The sequence below is a fragment of the Meriones unguiculatus genome, chromosome 9 (assembly GCF_030254825.1).
Source record: "Meriones unguiculatus strain TT.TT164.6M chromosome 9, Bangor_MerUng_6.1, whole genome shotgun sequence".
Classification (NCBI taxonomy): Eukaryota; Metazoa; Chordata; class Mammalia; order Rodentia; family Muridae; genus Meriones; species Meriones unguiculatus.
In genome coordinates, this window is record NC_083357.1 from 26,878,989 (window position 1) to 26,894,158 (window position 15,170).

At 43.6% G+C, this 15,170-nt stretch overlaps 1 protein-coding gene across 2 annotated transcripts in view; it reads left to right on the forward strand.

Annotated features, from left to right (window-relative positions):
* The window catches only part of Ptprg (protein tyrosine phosphatase receptor type G), a 684,542-nt gene that overhangs the window by 174,692 nt on the left and 494,680 nt on the right, over positions 1-15,170 (forward strand). The window lies entirely within an intron of this gene.

Sequence of the window (15,170 nt, forward strand, 5' to 3'; positions counted from 1 at the left end):
TTCTGAGCCAGGGCTTCCTTTTCAATCCCAAATTTCCACCTGCAAATCTTGTTAAATTTATGTCAGTGTGAGAATTTATAGACCTGATCTTTAATTACCCCTTATGTGTTGGCGTTTTGCATTGTTTTGTCTATTGATAAATCTCCTGCCCCTGCAGGGAGAATGGCCGATTCTGTTTTGTTTGCCTGCTCCCAGACAGCGCTGGTGAAGTATTCCATCACACCTCCTTCTTTATGATTAGGATTATCTAATTAAAGCCGTTTGTCACCATTTTCTGACAAATGACAAAAATTGGGAGATGGGGCCAAAATTCTATACATATAGCTTCTCACCAAGACATGCAAAGAAAATTTATCACATGTACTCTAGCTGTGGTATCAGTCACAGGGAGGCACAAAGTGGCCTGTTATTTACAGCTCATCGACTTAGAATCATAATGCAGTTAGGCAGGAAATTGGAAGTTACGGGGCATCGCTGCACATGGCAGTGAAGAAGGAACACTTCTCACATCACTCAGTTACGCAAGGAGGACGTGAGTGGTGGCGTCTGTGGAATGGGGCCATTATTGATGTCCTTAACACTGGTGGGCCTCGGTCACCTCCGAGCTGCAGTGTATGTGTCTGGGTTTGGGTTTAGCTGAAAGTTCATGTTTATGGATTGGTACACTTAGACTTATCTGGAAAGATCTACGTCATAGATATTGTAGACCTTTTCAGGACAAGGGACTTTGCTGTAACCCTCATCCCTGTCAGGGCAGCCTCAGAGCTGTCAGCAGATGATACTGGGAAGCCTGTATCAACTGGCTAGGTTGCCATGAAATTGTGTATGAAGATGGCAACTCTTACATAATTTTCATGCAATACGGAAATACTTCCTTTTGGATTTTTCTTTTTTAACCGAGCACTTGAAGTGTTGAGAAGCAGTCTTCCTCTACAGGCTGTGCAAGAACTGGTGCTAGCCGGATAATGGTTACAGGCTGCAGTTTAGCAAGCCTTGTTTTGGGAAATTCGCTCCCACTCCCCTCACTCCCTCCCAGGCCCCCCCCCCCCCCCCGTTCAGATAGCACAGTTCAGATATTCACGAACTTTCTGATGGATCTGACCCGTTTGGAAGAATTTCTCAAGCCACTTGTTAGAAGTAATGAAGGCAGGAGGAGAGGAGGAAGGGGTTGACAGCTCGGGTACCATCTGTTGGATGTTTGTATGTATCATTAAAGCGTCTCAGGGGTGGATCTCGAGTCTGAACAGGATATTGTGTTTCATATGTACCTAACATCCAAAGGTGATTTTATACAATGATTTTAGGATTTAGAGTTTGGACCGTCACCCATTTCATAAGATTGCTTGTAGAATCCTTCACTTGTCAGTACTCCAAACAGTTCAGATTTTTTGAGTCAGGACACCCATCCTATGTACAATCCTCATATTGAAATCATTTTCCAAGGATGGCAGAGTAGTTCTTTGGTGGAGGGGGCTCAGGATTGGTTCTTATCAGGACCCCAATCTTCTTGTCAGGAAGATTGGGGAATCATCAGACATGCTGCTCAGCATTTGCTGATACATAGAGGAAGGGCAGGAAACAGTAAGACTTGACATCTGTTAGCTTTCCACACTTTAGGCTGAAGCCTTAAAGCCACATAATGGGCGTTTAAGATGTGGGCTTGAGAAGAGGCTCGTCGTTGTGAGACATTTTTACATTCAGCAAAGGTAAATCAGGCCACTTCTGAAAGATCAGTTTAATGGGCCAGATCTTAACATTGTGCCTCTAATTCTGCAATCCAGTTAGTTCCTCCTAGGACATTGCCTTTTGTCTTTTGGGGTGGGGATGTAGTGTGTAAAGTATAAATTTTGTACTAAAATATAGACCTGTGTCAAATATTGCTAACAGTGAGTCTGATTTTGTAGGGACTTTTAATTTCTTGGAGCCTCAGTAACGAGTAGCAGCATTTCCTTCCTAGGGTGTTGTGCCTGTGATGTTGCAGTGATAGGTGTCAGTTTTTCAGCACCATCTTTGTCATCAAGTACCTATTGTGCTTGCTGTTCTTGAATCTGTTTCTCTTTTACGAGTTGTTGGTTTTTCTGAAATTCCCCTTGAGCAGTCATGCTTTCCAGTAATCAGTAGACAGTACTGAGGGTTAAGGGAGTGAGTTGCACATGGGCAGATTTATATGCTTTGACCTTTGTGACTTTCGAATGAGGTTTATCGAAAGGAACCTTAATTTCAGAGGTGGAGAAGCTACAAGCTCCTTTCTTCCCCCAAGTACCTAAGGGTTATTGTGGTGTAGCTGCACTCATTGCTTTGTGTACTGTCTGTGGTACTTTACTATAGCTTCAGAGAAAAGGACTGATATAGATGTTACTAATTATGATTAATACATAGTTATTGTGTGTGGGCATGACATGCATTTGTGTGGACACACTCAAATGTGCCTAAGGTGTGGTGGTTGGAGGACAACCTTTGGGAGTCCGTTCTCTTCCTCCACCTTCAGGATCGTCAGGTTTGTGCAGCATGCACTTGACCCCCCGAGCCAACTCATGAACCCCCAAACTCAGGAGTTGTGATGGATCTTTGGATGGAAAATTGGAAGATACAGTTATCCGGCTCCTCGCAGAAAAACATTCCTCAGGACCCGCTCCCATTCACATGCCTTGGATTCTGAGCAGAGTGCAGTATGGTGGCACTGGGAGCCACCCAGGGGGAAAGAAGACTTCTTTGGGTTTCCTTCTTTTGGGGCATTTGCATTTTCCTTTTTAGGGAAAGGGCTTGGAGGGGACAAGATGACTGAGTGTCTCAGGACAGGTCAAGAAAACACTTTTGCCGTTTGGTGGGGAACAGTTTGGCTGACCATACTGATGTCATTATTTCCATGCTGTCCTACACAGTCATTTTAGAGGCTGAATTTTGAGCTGGGCAAGCTTCTTCTTAGGGCAGGGCCACTGCTGTACTTCATTAATAGAATGGGGACATTTCAGTGTTCACTCTAGGGTGACCGTGATCATAGCTACAGATCTCTGTTTATAGTTGATGAGTAAGCTGTTCTTTTACAGGCTTATCAAACATCTTCAACTTTTGCACACAGGACTGTTGGTTGAAGAGCCCGTTGTATGCTGATTGTAGTCATTAAGAGATGGTTCCCCCTCTAGTTCTTCCTTGAGATTCTGTAGCATGGGTTACGTTAGCTATATTCACGTGGAAATTTCATTCATTAAAAGTGAAAAATGGACTTTGGATGCTAGGGTTACCTGTGAAGAATAGCAGTGTCATTTCAAGATGCTCTTTATCTTTGGATTGTTTTTTCCTTATGGGGAATTTTATGAAGAATTATACCAGAAAAAAAAAAAGGCAGTCCTTTCAAGTATCTCATTAGAAATATTAAAACAATTTGTCTTCTGTAGTTTTAACCCAGCTAAGGTGTAGAAATTTCTCTGTAACTTCTGGTAATGATAGTTCATGAATTTTGGAGTTTGCCTGGAGTGTCTGTAATTTTTTAATGAAAATACCATATGTTGCATAGGTCATGGTTGCAGGAAAGAGAAACAAGAAACAAATCTGGAACAAGTCCAAGTGGAACTGTGAAGTGTTTTTATAAACCTATGTGTATTCGTTCTTCCTTTCAAATGCTGGAAGAAAACCAGGCTGTGTGGTCTCTGACCCTGAATTCTTTGCATCTTTAATAGTTTCTTTTCTGTCTAAAGAAACTGTGTGAATCAGTGTTGGGGTGGGAGTGGTGCCCACCTTTAGAAGAATCCAAAATAAACACGTGCAGTTGCCAAAATGTCCTGTGGGAAGTTGTGCCCTTGGGCAAGTTGAAGATCAGAAGGGATTATTCTCCCGGGCATTACTTCTGTCTTTCGGGCCAGGGCACAGCTAAGATCTTGTTTTAAATACCTGTAAGATGGAGATGGACTGTCCTACAGATGGCCGTGAGTTTCCAGTGTCAGGCTTTGTGGCACCCACATGAAATTTGGGCTGTTACCTTGGACTGGAAGACCTGTTATTCTTTCGGCTCTTAATTACAGCCTTTTCCACAAGCAAAGCCTCTCTGTGTGTAGCTATGTGGCTCATTTCCCCAGCTAAGTGTACAGTTTTTGAGGACAAGGATTATAGGTTTTCCCTTTTATTTATTTTTTTAACCCTTGTTATGCACTGTGCCCAGAATGCCTCATTTGATTTTTGCAGATTCAGTGCCACTTTGTGAGACAGGGTCTCACTGTGTAGCCTGAGCTAGCTTTGAATTCACGCTGCTTCAGCCTCCCAAGTCCTGGGATCATAGGCATGTGCCTCCAGGTCAGGCTTCAATGTCCTTTTTTTTTTTTTTTTTTTTTCTTCTTTCTTTCTTTCTTTCTTTCTTTCTTTCTTTCTTTCTTTCTTTCTTTCTTTCTTTCTTTCTTTCTTTCTTTCTTTCTTTCTTTCTTCAGCTGGACAGATGGATGGGCAGACAAATGAGACAGTCAGCGCCAGAGCCTGTGCCTCAGTGCTCACAAGCGGGCTCTGATATTCAGATAAAAGAGTGGGTGATTTACTAAAGACTTTGCCGTTGGAGCCCTTTAAGTAATGAGCTCCCCTGTGAACTGAGGATATAATTAACTTCTTTAAAATTACATTTCCATGCCTATTTTTAAGAATGTCTGTACAGGGTAAATCAAAATACACATGCCTACAGAAGGCTGCTTTTGTCGTCAGAAGAATGGGAGGTACTGCAGAACGCAGAGGTTTAATGCTAATATTGCTGTATTATTTACTGCTCTCCTGGGGCCTCCTTCAGAGTCTCTTAAGGGAGTAATTTCCCTAGACTTCGTCTTTGCAGCTGATCCATCCTGACAGGCTGAACCAATGCCAGAGTGAGCAAGGACACAATCAGCCTTGGCTTCCCAGCTCAGGGGCCACCTTTGTTCCTCAGCCTCTGTCCGTCTCTCCCATAGTATCTGGTCCCTTTTTTTTTTTTAAATTGATAATGAGCTTCCATCTTTTTCACACACCCCTATCTAATAATCTGGTTTCAGCCTTTAAGTCAGTTTCTTTTCCTCCCACTTTGAACTTCTAACTGTATGCCAGGTGTTGGCCTGTAATGATAGACCCAGAGGATGTTCTTTCACTGCATGTGTGAGGAGGAGGCAGCATTAATCTTAAGGGGGCTTGTCATTGGGGCTTTGAGAAGTAAAAGGAAAGAGCCCAGAGGAGCCTGTCTCAGGTTCTCATTGCTGTGAAGAGACAGCATGACCTTGGCAATGATTTTAAAGAAAACATTTAATTGGGGCTGACTTACACTTGAGAGGTTTAGTCCGTGGGGGGAACCATGGTGGCATGTAGGCAGCCATGGTGCTGGAGAAGGAGCTGAGAGTTCTGCACCTTGACCCGCAGGCAGCAGAAGGGGATTCTGTGCCACAATGGGCGTAGATTGAGCTTTGACCTCAAAGCCCACCTCCACAGTGACACGCTTCCTCCAATAAGGCCACACCTCCTAATAGTGCCACTCCCTGCAGCCACGCGTTCAAACATGAGTCTGTGGGGGCCATTCCTACTCAGACCACCACAGAATCCATTACTGTTTGAATACAGAAGAGGAAGCAAGGTGAATTGTCTAGGATGCGGCCAGGGTGACTCAGGATGGCATCACATTTAATTTAAAATGAGTGGATGTGAAGGAGAATGATGGTTGGTTATAATGATTTAAAGAACTTGGACTTACCCTTAGCAAGGTGTGTCATGGTGTTTTTTTTTTTTCTTCCATATTTTTAGTTTTCTGTTGACTTTTCTTTCAGTGGTTCCAAAATATGAATAATCCTTTTATTTCTATGTTCTATTTATTCTTTGTTTGTTTTGAGTTTTTTATTATGTTCTGTTTTGTTTTTTGAGGTTTCTCTTGGTGTAGCCTTGGCTGTCCTGGAACTCACTCTCTAAACCAGTCTGGTTTCAACTCAGAGATCTGCCTGCCTCTGCCTCCCGAGCGCCTGGATTAAAGGTGTGCGCCACCACCACCTGCAATATTTCTGTCTTCTTAAATGTTTTAGGCTAGGAGGGGCCTCAAGGTAGGAAGTAATTTGTAGACAAGACTGTCTTCATATGGGTTTGGTCTTTCCTTTTCTGTTTAATCTTTAACTACAAGGTAAGAGTGAGCAAGAACCTGCATGGCCCAGCATTCACTATTTAAAGGCAAATCTGGTGCCAGATGCTTGAGGGTTCCAGAGTCTTGGCCATATTTGGCTGTTCCCTCTGTTTGTTTGTTTTTTTTTTGTTTTGTTTTGTTTTGTTTTGTTTTTTGTTTTTTTAAAGAAGTTTTTCAACTCATATTCTTCTGTTGTTCTTATCCTTTTCTTCCTTTTCACTTCTTTTTTTCTCTTAAAAAACAAGTAAGCAAATAACAAAAAACTTTTTTGCTCTGATGTTTCTTGCCATTGTCTTTCCAGAGATGGCTCCATATAGTTCATAAGGTTGAGCATCAGACAAAGACATGAGTACATGTGTGAGGGTCTCTGGGACCTGTGAACTAGCATCCTAGGAAGATGAAACATTTGTCCAGCACTTGGTGTCAAGTGGTGTCAGTGGTGAAAATTTTAGGTTCTATGTTGGGGCATTTAAAAGTGGGTATAAACAGGTCTAGATTTGAGTTTTTGAGTTGACCCTGTAGCGAGCAGTTTTGATGGCATATTCTGGCGAACTTTGGGGAACATCTCTAGGATATAAATATTAAACTGTTAAGATTTTTGTGGGTTCTGTGAATACAGTTTACATAGCCAGGGTTGTTAGCCAGTGCCAAGCTACCGCACTCTAGCCCAAGGTTGAATACTGTTGTTCTCTCATCAGCACAACTGAGTTTAGGAACCCACTTTTGAAAACCACTTGTGCATGTCTCCAGGGTGAGGCTGTGTTCAGATAGTCTAAGTGACCTTCAGTAGGACTTTATGCTGAAATGATTACAGAGGACCCACTGCAGTGAAGTAGGTCGGACCATACTGTGTATTGACGTAGGAGAGAAAAATGTGTCACGTTATGAATAGACAGGAAAGTGGAGACCACACACTTTCCTTTTGAGAACTGAAGGTGATTGTCTCTGTGTAAATATTTTGAAAATATTGTATATTATAGAAATAGTTTTAGAGTGCTTCAATTTCTTGTGTCAGTATATCCATATTTTAAAAGTTATTGTATTTTAGGATAGATTGCTGTATTGTATTAAATTTATGCAGTTTTGCTAGCAACAGTTGGGAGAGGGCACAAAATAAGGAGGGAGAAACCTAGAAATGAATGAAGCCATAGGGGAACCTGTACCATTTTGGTCTCTTTAACTGTCTGTATCCAGATTTTTTAGGTGAAACATTTTATAAAATGCTGATACGAGTTGCGTAGAAATTAATGAACTGATATTGACTTGCCTCAAAAATGAACATCAAGATTTATTGAGCCAAGCAGTAAATATTGACCGGGGCAGAGCTAAGGTCAATATTTACTTTGACATAACATAAATCCTCATATTCATTAGTCCATAAATTCAGTGGGTCTGCACCAGGCACAGGGTCAGGTGGAAGTATATACTTTTCATAGCTTTGAAGGATCAAAGCCAACCCCATCTTTTCTCCTCGTTATAAATTTGAAAGGATGGTGTTCCTGCCTTTGAAATTGGGTCCTTGAGGAGCAGGGTAGGGGCTGTGGGTGGGTGGGAAGATTTGATTGATCACTCAAAGGAGAAGCCCATCTAGCCCGGTGCATGCCTAATAACAACAGAGCAGGGCCTCACATGTGCTGTGAGACTTATTTAAAGGTCCGCCCTTCACGCCCTCCCACACACACTCACTCATTATACTCACTCAGCTTAAACCCAGTGTGATGACAGAAACCAAACAAATGGTGTGTCCTCCCCCTGGACATTGTAAAGAATGGTATAGAGCATTTTCTTTGACAATATATTGTTGGTTTGTATCATCCTGAGCACTACTTTCTTGGTCGTTTTCTTGTTGACTTTATTCAGCTGAATTGGACTTCCATTCAGTCTTGCTGTCATCTTTTATGGTGAGGTTGTTTTGGTAGCAGAGTAAAGGAAGGCATCGCTGTGTCACTGCATTGGGAACTTTCAGGCTGGTCCATGCCTGGCTGGACTAAACAGCTGCGGAGTGCCACTAGACTCAGGTTTTTTTTTTTTTCAGTTTACTTAAGCTGAAAAAGCAAGTTACAAGGTTAGGTTTAGGGTACCTGCACTCTTTGTCTCACACCCTGTTTGAGGCGTGTAAGCGTCACATACCTTCTTTCTCATCTGAGTTAAGATGTGCCAGCTGTCTTTCACCCACTAAACCTCATTTTCTCCAATGGAATTAACATCTGGGGTAGGCTAAGAGACACAGCAGTGGTGCCTGCCTAATGGAGAATCTTGTCTTAATCATTCTCTTTTTACAGCAGCCTACAGGACAGCTGGTTTCATTTTGACCTTTTCCTATGTGTGCCATTGCTCTTTTCTCATCTGTAACACCCTTGGTATTGTTCAGCCTCCCCTCCTGTACACCAGGCTGGCCTTGAACATTGAGCTTTCTGCTTTATGAGCACTGGGATTACAGGCACACACCACCATGCCCAGCTTTTCATCTTGCCAGCAGTGTAAGTTTTTTCTTTCTTTTTTTGAGACAATTTGTTTACTTGTGTGTGTGTACACACAGACAGACAGAGAGAATGAATGAATGAACAAACACAAATGGGGGTCAGAAGACAGTTTCTGGAGATGGTTCTGTGTTTTTACCTTGTGGCTTCTGGGGATTGAACTCGGATCCCCAGGCTTGGCGGCAAGTACCTTGACAGGATGCCCCATCTCTGATCCTCTGACGTTGCCTTCTTGAGAAACACTTTCTAGTAATTATAGGAATCCTCCTTTTTCAGTGACTTCACTAGAGCATAAAATAATGAGCGCTACTGTGGATGTGATTTATTTTGTTTTATTTTTTTGGTCCAAGGAATGACCAATTCTTAATCTAATAATGTTATTCCTTCTTGAGTGGTTTTTAGTCAGGGGGAAAATCAAGGTCTGGCATGAATAGTCTTTCCACCTCTATCACTTGTTCGGGTGTTTTTATAAGAAGGAGCGATCTGTCAGGTCCCAGAGTCTTCAGCAGGAATGTTTCTTAGAATGTTGATGCCATAATTTCCTGGTGACTTTCCTATCTGGCAGGACTGCTTATTTTCTGTTTGGATTTGTTAAGCTTCCTGTTAAAGTACGTTAAAAATTATATAAACATTTGGCCAATTTAAAGAAAAATTATCTAAACAGAACAATTTTATCTAAACAATAGTCTAGCTACCATTCCAGCATGGCATGGCCAACTTGCTTCTGAAGGGAGCATCACTGTCACAGAAAGTTGAAAGAGTCAGCCAGCTGCCAGACAGCCAGAGTGATGTAAGGTGGAAAAGTCACGCAGGGTGCAGCATTGCCTGGAGCTGGGCGAAAAGTCAGGGAAACACATGGGTCTGCGTCAGGGTGACTCAATAGTGGCTCTCATTCAGCCACATAAATAGCTCAGCATCTTACGGGTCACACTTGGTCCCTCACCTACCCCCCATTTCCCTCTCCACAACGACCCTGGAGCTTCTTCCATGTTTATGCTCCTGCAGTAAATCTCCATGCCAGTCTACTACCGGCCAATCTGGTATGTGTGCGTGTGTGGAAACCAGGGGACAACCCAGGGTATCATTGATTGTGAACTGTACCTTTCTGTTTGCTGATACAGGAGTCTGTTTGATCTGGCTGTTTGGCTAGGGAGCCAGGGCTACCCCTTCCTCCCCCTGTACACATTTCCTTGCTGGTCTTAAGGGGTGTGTCAACTCTGCAAGTGCTTCACTGTCTGAGTCCCTCCCGGAAGTCGAGGTCGAGGAGTGCTGGGCAGTGGTTGCTGCTTTCAGATGTCAGGTTCTGAGTGTCACACCACCTCACTTCATCTTGCCATCGTCCATGATGTGGGGAGACCAGCAGATCAGATTTCCTGAGTCTGTTCACATTCTTAGCTTGAAGGCCCTCCTCTTATCTGCAAGAAATTGTTCCTAAAGCCTGCATGAAACTCATGCTCCCAAAGGCATCATTTAGAGGCTCTGCTCTGGTTCTCACTGACCTATTTTCCTCCAGTAGGCTCTTCTCTTCCCCACTTTTCTAGGTCCTAGTATTAAGACAACATTGTTCGTTTTAGCAGTGCCATTAGTATAGTCAGTATTGATTGGCCACCAGGAAATTTTATTAGGAAAACAAAATGTGAATTTCTACCAGCCTTTTTGACAAGCACTGGCAAAGATGAGCCAGGCCAGTTGGGGCTGGGGGAGGGGTTTCTGCTTCTGGAGTGTTCTGTGATATCGGGAAGTATTATTCTCTTATGACTATTGTTAAGTATTCGGCTGACAGTCTCTCCTTGACACATGATTTTGTCACTTTCTGAGGGGCTTGTGGCTTTTACCTCGCACACCTCTTCCTAATGAGCTATCTTATGACATCCTTCTCATGTACGATTGCCCTTTCTCTCACCATCCACCGGGGTGTGAAAGGAAGTTTCCGTGCTCAGGCCTATTGGAGTGCTGACCTGCCGAGGAGGAAAGAGCTGGTCAAGGTTTGTTTCCTGTGGGCATTGTGGACCCCTGCACTGGCAGTGTCACCGAGGTCCCCTCAGCCTCCCGATCACACAGAAATCATTTCCAGGAGCGTGGTGTTTAGGTACCTGAAACTGGGGGATGAGTTAGAATGTTTCAGCTTTTCCAAAGACCACAGATGCATGGCACGGCAGTAAGGGCAGTTTGTTATGTCTTGCAGCTCAGAGAACCTCTGGCCAGTCTCTGTTGCTTTGCCACCTTGATGCCATGGAATATCTTCCCCATGCTTTGTCATCTCCTCGGTGGCTCGATCCTCAGAGTCACTTTCTTAAGGTTTTGGTATGGCTCAGAGTTGCAGAGGCTCAATGGCACAGTTATACAGGGCAGCGAAAGGAACAGGAAGTGTTCCGTACCCGCACCCCTTGTGTGTGCGCATGTGTGTGGAGGCCAGCAGCCCAGTGGACTGTCTTCCTCTGTCATCTCCACCAGAGTGTCTGAGACTACATTTCTCATTGAACCTGGAGCTTGCTTATTGGCTACAATGGCTGCCAGGGTGTCCTGATTCTTCTGCCTGGATTCTGCCTGCACCCCGAGTGCCTGGATTTGTATGTGAGCATCGGAGACCAAGCTCCGGTCTTCATGCCTGGGCAGCGAGAACTTTACCACCAGCAATTCTCCCGGCTCCTTCAAAGCAAATATCATAAAGTGCATTGCAAAGCACCTCAACCCCAGGCCAGTCAGCCTTCATGTTTCATTGTCTGGATCTCCTCACAGGCTCATGCTCAGCCAGTCACTGGATTTGGGATAATTGGCTGACCCCTGTGGATAGGTAGGCTAAACATTCCAGGCAAAAGCAAAAGCAAAGAGATGGTAGGATTTAGAAGGGTTAAATGATGAATTAAAAAATCAGCCTCCTGTTTTTAGTTCAGCCTCAGTGGGAGCCTTCTGGCTCAGCATTCTGCTCTAGAATTTGAGTTTTCCATTGCTTTCGGGAGATCATTTCCAACTGGTGACTGTCCTGTTCCCTTAGGGGACATTTACAAAGTCGGAAGATGTTCATCACAATTTAGAATGGTTTGCAGAGCAGTTGCTGTTTATTTGGCAGAGGCCCAGAGTGCTTTTCTCTGTCTTATAAAGCATAGATAAATCCCCACAAGAACGGACTACCTGACTTAAACGCAGTAAAGCCAGAGTTGGGAACTCTGGGGACTTCAGGATAGATTACCTTTAGGTTACCAGTCACCACAGTGTTGTGACTCTGACTCTGTAGGCGGCTGCTCATCCAGATTTATGTTCTACGTGCAGGGTGTATGTGTGTGATGTGTGTGCATGTGTGCACACACATGTGTGCACACACATGTATGCTTGGAGGTTTAATGCCAGATGTCTTTCTCTATTTCTTTCCACCTTATTTTCCTGAGACCGAGTTTTGCCGGACCTGAAATTACTGCTTAGTCAGTGTTGGCTTTCCCGCCAGCTCCAGGGGTTGGCCTGCCTTGTCTTGTTCAGCACAGTAGTAAGCGTGATATTTGCTTTTTGAAACCTGGGCAGTCCAAGTGGCGAGGCAGGCGCACCGACCCTTGCAGAAGTCTGTTGGGAAATGTTAAGGGCAAGGATCTCGGTCTGATCGTGGTGAGAAGACTGTCTCTTCTTCTATGTCACTCAGCAATAGATGGCTGTTACAGTGTGTGTGTGGGGGGCTTGTATTATTATTGTTTTACCTCAAGATTCCTGATAATTCTTCCACATGTCAACTCTTTAATCTAGGAGGTTGCTACAAGACAATATCCACATTAGAATCACTAAGCATGAAAGGACCCTGAAGGGTCCCTTATAGCGCCATGAGGAAACCGATAATTCCCCATTTGTAAATCTTCCAAATCACTGAAGGGCTGAGAGGGGAGTAGCAGCTTCTTGGGATCATCTTTAGGAGGACAGGTGTGAGAGTGGTGACTGAACAGCCAGCAGCATCCAGCTTTTTGTCAAGTGTTAGTGTCTTTATATTTGATGAGTTACATAAATGCTGTAACAGCAGCCACAGGTAGCTCCTGGGGTGCATGCCTCCCCTCCGCAGAGATCAACAAGAGCCTCACTGTGATGGGTCTAAGTCTGCATTAGGTTATCTAAACATGTCGTGCTGTCCTCAAGTTCCTCCATGGCAGGGCATTGTTTCTCTCCCAGCTCCGTCCTCAGCCCTCTTGCACAAGTGTGCATTTAAAGATTGAATTCATGTGGTCCCTGTCTCCTTGGAGCTCTGACTCCATTTTCTTCTTTTCTCTTTGGAAAATGAAATTTTAATACCCATGGCAGCCACTAGCAATGTAGGTTAAGCATACTGAAATATAATATGTTTATCCTGATCTCCATTGTAGACCCCGAGGTATGCTGTGAGACTCTGAAGAGCTTGAAAAGGGGTAAGCTCATTCAGATGCTAGGCCCTTGGGAGTGTTGGGTTTTCTTCCAGCTGGAATGCCAGTGTCTTGGTGAATTTTTGTCACTCTGGTTCAGGCTGTGTATTGATTGTGCACTTATGTCTCGTGTTCCTGAAGGTAAATGCTCAAGTCCAGAAGCTATTGATGGCGAAGGCCGTGGGAACTGTGCTTCTCTCCCCAGAGCTGTGTTCATCTTATTTTAGCTTTTCCCCTGATCCTCCCTCTGGATTCTTTCTCAGTCCCATAATTAGTATTATTATTTTTTTAAAAAATCAGCATTGTTGAAAAGAGATATCATTTTTGAAAATGATTTTTTTTTTCATAAGTTTGCGCTCTGAGATTTATGAGTCCAGCCTCGTGCTAGAAAGCTCTGCTGGAAGGACGGGGTGAGCTCCCTGAAAAGGAAGCTAGGTTGCCATCAGATCCATTGTTTAGGTCCATATTACACAGGAATGTTTCCTAATGGAAAAAGCATAGCCACTGATTATCAAAACACATGCACTAGAGAACAGAGGCTGCAAACTGCATTTTTTTTTTCTTGTTTTAAAGTTGGGATTAAGCCTAACTAGGGACTTGTATGTAGTGGACACACACTCACCATAGCTGGCCCTCTTTTTACTTTTGATTTCAGACAAATCTCCACTGTAAGTTGTGAAGGCTTGTCTTGAGCTTGTAGCCCTGCCGCCGTGTCTGAGTGGCTGGATTAAAGGCTGTCGCTTCCCAAAATGACTTTCCCTATTTTCCAGGTTAGTTGTTTTCAGTGGAATAAATGCAGTGTTATGGTCTTTAGCTCTTTTTTCCTTTCGACTTCTTCATTTACATAGTGACATTCTTATACTAAATTATTTAAATTTTCTCTCAGGTAGACAGTCCCCTAATACATAAATTCTTATTTAAGTGATTTACTTAAATTTAGCTCCAAATGAGTGCTCCCCTTTGTTGACTGGGCTATATTTTGTATGAAGGACACTTAAAGTATCATTTGTGTTAGTTGGTTGACATTCAAACTATGTTAACAAACAAGGCGGAGCTATTGTATCTACGAAAGATGGAAAACATAGCACGTCACCGTGCACAAAGACACTGAAGTACACTGTCCAGTGTTTAAGATGCAAGTTAAGGGGAATAATGTGACGTATTTTGAGATCTCATTAAAGAGAAAAGATTTATGCATGGGGAGAACAGGAAATATAAGAATAAGAAATGTATTAATTGATTTTAGATTTTGTCTGTTAAATAGTGCTCAGAGATACATATTTCTTAGAATTTCTGTTTATGGTCTTAGAATTTGATGGAGACAGAGTTGTTAATTTCAGACGTCAACAGTCCTTACATTTATCACAGCCAGCCTTGGGTTTATCTCCCTGCCACTCGCAGGTGTGATGTATGTCTTGAAGAGGGACTTTTTAATGCAGGAATTAATTTCAGACCCTGGGAAGCTTTTACAGCTATTCTGTTGGCTTTGTAGATTTAAATAGCTTTATTGGTTGGTTGGTGTTGGTGTCTGGACTGCAGTTTCTTCGTGTGAACACAGTTTCAGCAGTGCAGACCTGTGTCTGCTCTGAGTACCTCAGTACCAGTTCTCAGTGAAGGACGTTTTTGGCAAGGGCGTAAGTAAAGGTGCCCAAGATCTGTGTGTAGAATATCAGCAAAGTAGGGCTGTCCTCTGTTTGTTTGTTTTGTTTTGTTTTATGGGTGGTGGGTTCCCTGGCCATGGAAGACGGGGAAATGTTGATGTGCAGACACTAATGTCTGTTTTTCTGTTGTAGAAATAATGCTTGAATGGAGCTTTAGGAGTGCATGGTCACTGATCTCTTACACAGTCCTCTGGGAAGGGAGGGTGCCGGAAGATGTGTGTGGTGGGGAAGTGTTAGCAGGGACCCTGGGCGGGTGGGTGGATATGGGAGGTGGTTTCTTATGGACTGGAGCACCACCTATCAGATGATGTAGGGGCTTTCCTGCCAGCGTTCTGGAGCTGTCTGCATCTTGTGGATTGTCACAGTCTCTCACTGTGAGCTTCTGAGACCCCCTCACCCGCTCTGACCAGCAGAAGGAGCAGTCACACCCAAGTACCTCCAAGGTGTTTTAGGAGTCTTCCCCTCCGAGGAAATGGGGCACTATGCTGGAACTCCAGTTAGCTTGCAGTGCTAAAATCGCGTGTTCCAGAAAACATGCACGTACATGGTT